The sequence below is a fragment of the Cibotium barometz genome, chromosome 33 (genome assembly GCF_041138505.1).
Source record: "Cibotium barometz isolate CiBa-2024 chromosome 33, ASM4113850v1, whole genome shotgun sequence".
Taxonomy (NCBI): Eukaryota; Viridiplantae; Streptophyta; class Polypodiopsida; order Cyatheales; family Cibotiaceae; genus Cibotium; species Cibotium barometz.
This window is the reverse complement of record NC_141078.1, coordinates 3,852,115-3,860,000: the sequence shown is the minus strand read 5'-3', so window position 1 is coordinate 3,860,000 and position 7,886 is coordinate 3,852,115.

Sequence of the window (7,886 nt, the reverse complement as noted above, 5' to 3'; positions counted from 1 at the left end):
GTGGAATATAGAGCCACCACCCCTCGAATCTAGACTGGCTCAAAACCCAGGCGAAGCATAGTGCCCTCTAGGAAACCCCAATCGACTCTATCGTATGCCTTCTCAAAATCGAGAAGCATAACGACTAGGTCCTCGCCGAGAAATCTAGCTCGGGCCGTCGCCTCCCAGAAGGTGAAAATGTTGTCAAGGATACTGCGCTCCTTGACGAATCCTGTCTGGGTAGCATGAATCAACTCCCCAAGGAAGGGCTGGATCCTCAAACTCAAGGCCTTGGCCAGGACCTTGTAGACAGTATTGAGGATCATAATAGGTCTCCACTGCCGAATATCATCAGACGCTCCCTCCCCCTTGGGGATAAGAAAGATCAAGTCCTCTGAAAAGCTCTGTGGCATCACCCCAGTGTCCAAAACATACTGAAAGCCTCTGCGGAGGCCTGGCCCCAAAATGTCCCAATGACGCATAAAAAAGGTAGGCTCAATCCGTCCTCCCCAGGGCAACTATGGCGCGGAAGGCCCCTCAAAGCCTCAACAAGCTCATCCTCTGAAAGAGGCTCACCTAGAACTGTGCGTATACGATCTGTGACCCTCCTCTGCACATGGGCCCACTCAGTCTGTCTGCAAGCATCACGTGCCTCCGTGGCTGGCTCCGCTGAGAGCAGGTCTCTATAGAACCCAGTGGCAATGGCTCTAATCTCCCCGGGCTCAGTGGCTAAAGAGCCGTCCTGTCTCCTGAGCTGGCATACACCTGCTCAAGCGTGGCGGGGTCCGGTAATCTCAAAGAACTCCCCAGTCACTCTATCACCAAGCTGCGTCCATTGTGAGGCCTGGCGATGATAGTAGAACTCATGTCTCTGCTCCTCTGCCTCTCTAACCTCCTGGCGTGCCTGGCTGAGCTGGGACGCCACCCACTCACATGTAGGCTGCTGCTCCTGAAAGCGCTGGAGCGAAGCAAGGCTACGTCTCAAGCGGCGCTCCCGCTCTCGTGTCTCTCCCAACCGTATCAAGGCTACAGCGTACAAAAAAGAGCTGAGCTCGATGAGTCCCTGGGCACATGTCAAATCCCCACGGATCTCCTCGTGATCGTTCTCGGTACGAGACTCGAAACCTGCAAACAAACGAACAAACAAACAACAAGGGGGTGCAGGCCTGACTCACCTCCCAACCATGACAGCCGTGGGCGAGCCCACAGTCTTGGCTGTCCCCACCGAGCCACGAGCTGAGCTAACTAGGTTGACGTACCGACCAATCTCCTCCTTGCGACGTCCCATACCGCCACGAAGCTGCCCTCGTGGGCCTCGAGACTGTTGCCGGCCTCGGCTGCGTAAAGCAGGTGCACGTCTGCACTAGATCCAAGCTCCAAGACCATAGAGCTCTCACAAACTCGCGAGACTCTCTATATCCCAATAACTAACCTTGGCCACCCTTTTATGGGCTCTTGGCTGGTCATCGGGCGTCCACACTTGGGTGCCCGCCCGTCCATACTTGGGTGCCCGCCTGTTAGTATTTCCCTAACTCAGCTCGTCAATCAGCCTGCCTAGTTCCAAGCTTCCCCAAGCCTTGAAACTAGTCTTGCATGCGTGTAGCACACGGTAGATACACACTGTGCACATGACATACTGTCATATCCCCACGGATCTCCTCGTGATCGTTCTCGGTACGAGACACGAAACTTGCAAACAAACGAATAAACAAACAACAAGGGGGTGCAGGCCTGACTCACCTCCCAACCATGACAGCCGTGGGGCGAGCCCACAGTCTTGGCTGTCCCCATCAAGCCACGAGCTGAGCTAACTAGGTTGACGTACCGACCAATCTCCTCCTCGCAATGTCCCATACCGCCACGAAGCTGCCCTCGCGGGCCTCGAGACTGTTGCCGGCCTCGGTTGCGTAAAGCAGGTGCACGTCTGCACTAGATCCAGGCTAGGATCATGTAATGCTAAGATAGGTGCTTCCTTGACTTTATCTTTCAAAAGTCTGAAGGCCATATCCAAATCGTTATTCCAAGTGATAGGTTGATTTGACTTACGTCCACGACCTTTCAATAAGTCGGTCATCGGTAGTGTGAGCTGAGAGTACTCTCGTACAGATTTTCGAAGAAAAACTACAAAACCGAGAAAAGAACGAAGTTGTTTCACTGTTCGCGGTATAGGCCAGTCCAGAACCTTCTGAACTCGGTCATAGTCAATGCTCAATCCATCTCTAGTGATCTTGTGTCCCAAGTAAATGATGTCGGTCATAAAGAACTCACATTTACTCAACTTAGATATAGTCGATTCTGTCTTAAAATAAATAAGACAATCGTGAGGTGTGTGACATGATCCTCAAGAGTACGACTATATATCAAAATATCATCCAGGAACACCACCACAAATTTTTCCAAATGTTCAGGAAAAAGATTGTTCATCATTTGCTGGAAAGTGGCTGGAGCATTGGTTAACCCAAAAGGTAATACGAGAAACTCGTAATGGCCATACCTAGTTCGAAAGGCGGTTCTTTCGACATGCCTTTCATGAATACGTATGTGGTGATAGCCAGTACGTAAATCTATCTTCGTGAAATATCTCGCTCTTGCTAACCGATCAATCAGGTCATCTGATCTAGGGAGAGGATAACGGTTCTTAATGGTCAGCTTGTTCAATCTCTTGTAATCTTTACACATTCTCCAAGTATTGTCCTTCTTTCTCCTAAGCAACACAGGTGCACCCTTAGGTGATTTACTTGGACGGATCTGGCCCATCTCAAATAATCTTCGAGTTGTTTAGCTAACTCATCTTCCTCGGCTTGGCTCATCCTATAAGGTGGAATACTGACAGGATGAGCACCAGGGATCAAGTCAATACGATGATCTACTGCCCGTTTAGGTGGTAAACCCGATGGCAGTTCCTTAGGAAATACGTCTTGAAACGAATCAAGTATCTTCTGTAATTCTTTGCTTTTAAAATACACTTAATTTATTTACATCCATGGAAGGGATGAGAAAAGAAGAAAGTGGAATCAATACACAATGGAAAGCGGTATACAAAGAAGAATCCATTATATTTTCAAAATCAATTATATTTACAAGAGGCCCCTGAGAGGGATGAATACAAACACCTAAAATACTATACTTGGTGTCCTTATGCTGAAAAGAAAAAATATGACTAGACCAATCTATCTGGACTTCAAGAGTCTAAACCACTCAATCCCTAATAACAAGTCTACATTTTCCAGATGCATTACATAGCATTCTAGAGTATCTTTGTAGTCTTGGAAGCATCTCCACCTTGCGATCCGTAGGTAGACGTACCTCATAGGTATGGCTGCTAAGTGTTGTATCAAGACTCAATTTCTGCACAAGTTTGTAGTTAACAAAGTTGTGTGAGCTGCCAGGGTCTAGAAGAATGTGAATCTTATGGCCATTCACTTCTCCATAAACTCGGAGAAGATCATGCAAGCCAAATACTTTAGAATTGAACAGACAATCAAAACAAGTACTAGGGCGAGAAAGTACAGTAATTGACGTACCTGTCAAAGACAACTGGTTAGCTGCCTTTGGCTTGGGTCCTGCGTTTGTCTTGGTACCCTTTTGCTTTGGGCACTCGTTACGCATGTGTCCTTTTTGTGGGCCTGGCAGCACGGTAGCGTAGCCCTGGGCGCCTGCCCGCTTGGCCTAGGCGCCTACGTGGGCCTGGCCTGGGCACCAGCCCGCCTGGCCTAATCGCCTACGTGGGCCTGGCTGCCCGGCTACGCAAGCCTTAGGCGCCTGCAGCCGTTGGTAGCCCATCGCCAGCAACACCCGTCAAGGCCAGCTGCTCTAGCCACCATTGAAGCTGCTGTGGGGCCAGTCTCAAGCACTGAGCCCACCAATGCTCCCATCCTAGAAAGGAGCGGAAGGTACTCGCGGCGGAGTCCAGGGAAGCAAACTGTGACATGGAATAGGTGCTCTCCCTGCTCGGCCGCTGCTGGGTCGAAGCCATGTTGCCAGGGTCTGAAGAAGGCCCGAGTGCCCCTGATGTCTTGGGGACTCATGGCTAGGACCTCGGCCACGCTCAGGGCTGTCTCGAACTCAATCTGGTAATGTCTGCAGCCCAGTAGCTGAACGTCCAGGATCTTGCCCACATCTGCAAGAAGGCGGGCCTGGAGAAGATCCCGGATCTCCCCTTTGCTGGGGCGAGTGCCGACTATACGGCAGATGGTGGAATGTGCCTGGAGGCGTTCCACCTCTGTGGCGAGGCTCGCTTCCTCTTCTGGCGAAAGAGAAAGCCTGATGGAGGTATCCTTAGGGGCGGGCGAGGGGGCTGCGGAAGAGTCCCTCTGAGGTGGGGCGGGAGGAGCCTCCATCAGTGTCTGAAGCTTTGTCGAAGGCGAAGCGTAAACGGAAAGCCCTGCAGGAACCGAGCTGCACATAAGGCGGAGCGGGGAGGGGCGGAGGGGGAAAGGCGGAAGACGGAGGAGGAGGGGGAGAACAAAGGGGGGCGGAAAGAAAATGAGGGGAAGGGATTGAAACACAGGTAGCGAAAAGGCAGGGGGGTGGATGAAGCACGAAAAGGGGGAGAGAGGGCGAAGGCAGGCGGAGGGGGCGGGTCACGGAGAAAGGGGAGAGAGGGCGCGAAGGAGACGGAGCAGGGGGGGCTTCCATGAATGAGCAGAGGCGCGGGGGGGGGGGGGGGGGGGGGGGGGGGATGAGCAGAGGTAGGAGGCGGGGAGGGGGGTGTGCGTGCAGGCTGCAGCGCGAGCAGGGGGGAGCGGAAGCTTCAGCGAGCGCTATCTTCTTTCTGTTTGTTCTTTCCCAAGCCGGGATTATCAGGAAGAGACAATCGTCACATATATATATATCTATGTATACATATATAGATATATATATATGTATGTATACATATACATATATCTATATATGTGTGTATATATATATATATGTGTGTGTATATATATATATATATATGTGTGTATATATATATATATATGTGTGTGTATATATATATATATGTATACATACATATATACATGTATACATACATGTATGTATACATACATATATACATGTATATATATATGTATGTATACATGTATATATATATATATATATACATACATATATATATGTATATATATATGTATGTATACATATATATATATATATATATATATATATATATATATATATATATATACATACATATATATATGTATATATATATGTATGTATACATACATATATATATGTATATATACATACATATATATATGTATATATATATATGTATATATATATACATACATATATATATAGATGTATACATACATATATATATACATGTATATACATACATATATATATACATGTATACATGTATATATATATATGTATACATGTATATATATATGTATACATGTATACATGTATATATATATACATGTATACATGTATATATATATGTATGTATATACATGTATATATATGTATACATATATATATATACATGTATTCATGTATACATGTATACATATACATGTATACATGTATACATGTATATATATATGTGTACATGTATATATATATGTGTACATGTATATATATATATATACATGTATACATATATATATATATATCTATATATGTATACATACATATATGTATGTATACATATATAGATATATATATATATGTATACATATATAGATATATATGCGAGATATTCTTGGCTGATGCTAGAGCTTGAGACTGTTTGTTTTTTTCATGTATATTTTCTTTTAGTTTTACTTTTAGTCCTTTCAGTACCATGATATATTCCATGGACATGATGTAACTGTAGGCATATGCTCACTCATGGTAGTGCTATGTGTGAACAGGGCTCAACCAAGGGCACTTTTTCCCATGTGGTTTTTCCCCTTGGACATCAAGTGTGAAAGGACACATATAATATTTTGTAGTTCTATATTATATGGATGTGGCACACATGCAAGGGTTGACTTGCATTTTGTGGATACCACACTTTTGGCTCTCTCTCTCTCTCTCTCTCTCTCTCTCTCTCTCTCTCTCTCTCTCATTTTTTGTGTGTGAGCTTCTCTACCCTGCACCTAACCCGAATGTGCAGGTTTGTGTGTGTGAGTGTGTGAGTCCAACACCCAACATTTGGTATTAGAGCTGGGAGCTGGCCCTGGAGTGGTGGCTGTGCAGAATCTGCTGAAAAAACTGCAAAATTCCGTCGACGCTGTGTTTTTTCCGTCGACACTGTGTTTTTCCGTCGACGTCCGTCCGTCCAGTTGCTCCACTGTCCGGCCGCCAGAAACGGGCGGCACTAGTGGGGAGCCCACCACCACCGCCGCCCAGCTCGCGGGCGGCACCGCCCTTCCCAGCCGGCGGCTGTTCTGTCCAGGTGCCCGTCGCTGTTCCACTTCTCCGTCAGCGCCCCCAGCCGGCTGTCCAGACCTGTCGACGTCAGCACCTTTTCGTTCCGGCGCTGCACCAACCTTCCACGCTCCGTCTCGAACCCGCCGTCACCGTCGCTCAGCGCTCAGCGCCCCAGCCGGCTGCCCAGAGCCGCCGACGCGTTGTTGTCCCGTTCCGTTCCGGCGTTGCTGTCCCGTTCCGCCGGCGCTACTCCAACGGAGTGTTCCGTGCACACGGCGTCATCCCGTTCACGTCCGTTCTGCTCGCGACTGCGTCTGAAGCGCCTCGTCGCCTCTCGCTCACCCGACAACTGCACAACGCCCGTTTCTGTTGGTCCGCCTCCGTCCAGAGCACTTTTCTGCTGGTCCGCCACCGTTCAGCGCCCGTTTGAATATTCTCTTGCCTACGACTGGCCCACGGCTGCCGCTTCCGTCTGCTCCGCCTTGCTGTCCTCTGCACACCTTGTGACCTGTGTGCACCCATCTGCAGCTCTGCACGCCTCCGTCTTGCCATCCGTACTCTGCAACGACTCCCTACAACAACAACTCCCTCCAACGAGTACCTTCAACAAGGTCTTCCCGGCTGCCCAGGTACCTGTGTTTCAGTAAACAAAATAAGGTTTGCAGGCAGATTCAACAAATTTTGGGGGTTTGCCAGGAAGATTTAAATTTGCAGGTGGTACAGGATTCAAGAAATTTGGGGGATTTATCAATTTCAGGACAAATTGAAAAAAATTGGGCATTTTGCTTTGCCTGCAATTTGGGGGTTTTCAAAATTGAGGTCAAAATCAGCAAATTGAACCTCTCTCATTTGCAGAAATTTGGGGGTTTTCAAAATTGAGGTCAAAATTGGCAAATTGAACCTCTTATATTTGCAGAAATTTGGGGCTTTTCTGAAAATTGGCCAATTAGATGCACATTGAAGCGATTGGAGTGCATAAAAATTGGGGATTTTCTGATTGGAGCATGTAATTGGGCATTACAGCTGCGATTTGTCGCATATGTATACACATTGAGTGTAATTGGACAATTTGGTGCAGGTTTACACTTGCTTTGGTTTGCAGGCATACATTTGCTCAGGACATTTGGTTGCTTGGCAGTGCACATTGGTGCTTGGTTTGCTTGCAGATATATTTTGTTGACATGGCACAGAATGCTACAGATGTATTTGGTGTGCTCACCCAGGAGGACAAGCTGGATAGATCTAACTACTCCCTCTGGAGTTTCATGATCCGTAATTTGCTGGTAGCCAAAGGGCTTTGGGGCATCGTGTGTGGTGATGACACACGCCCACATACCATTCAGCCAGCCACGCCTCAAAGGGGAGGTGCTCAAAGAGCTCCTGATGTAGATCCTGCTCCCACACAAGAGCAGAAAAGATGGGACTCTAGAGATGCACAGGCCATGTCATTGATAGCCCTTTCAGTGAAAAGGACTATTATTCCGCACATTCGTTCATGCAAGACATCGAAGCTTGCATGGGACACATTGGAAGCAATGTATCAGGTACGCAACGAA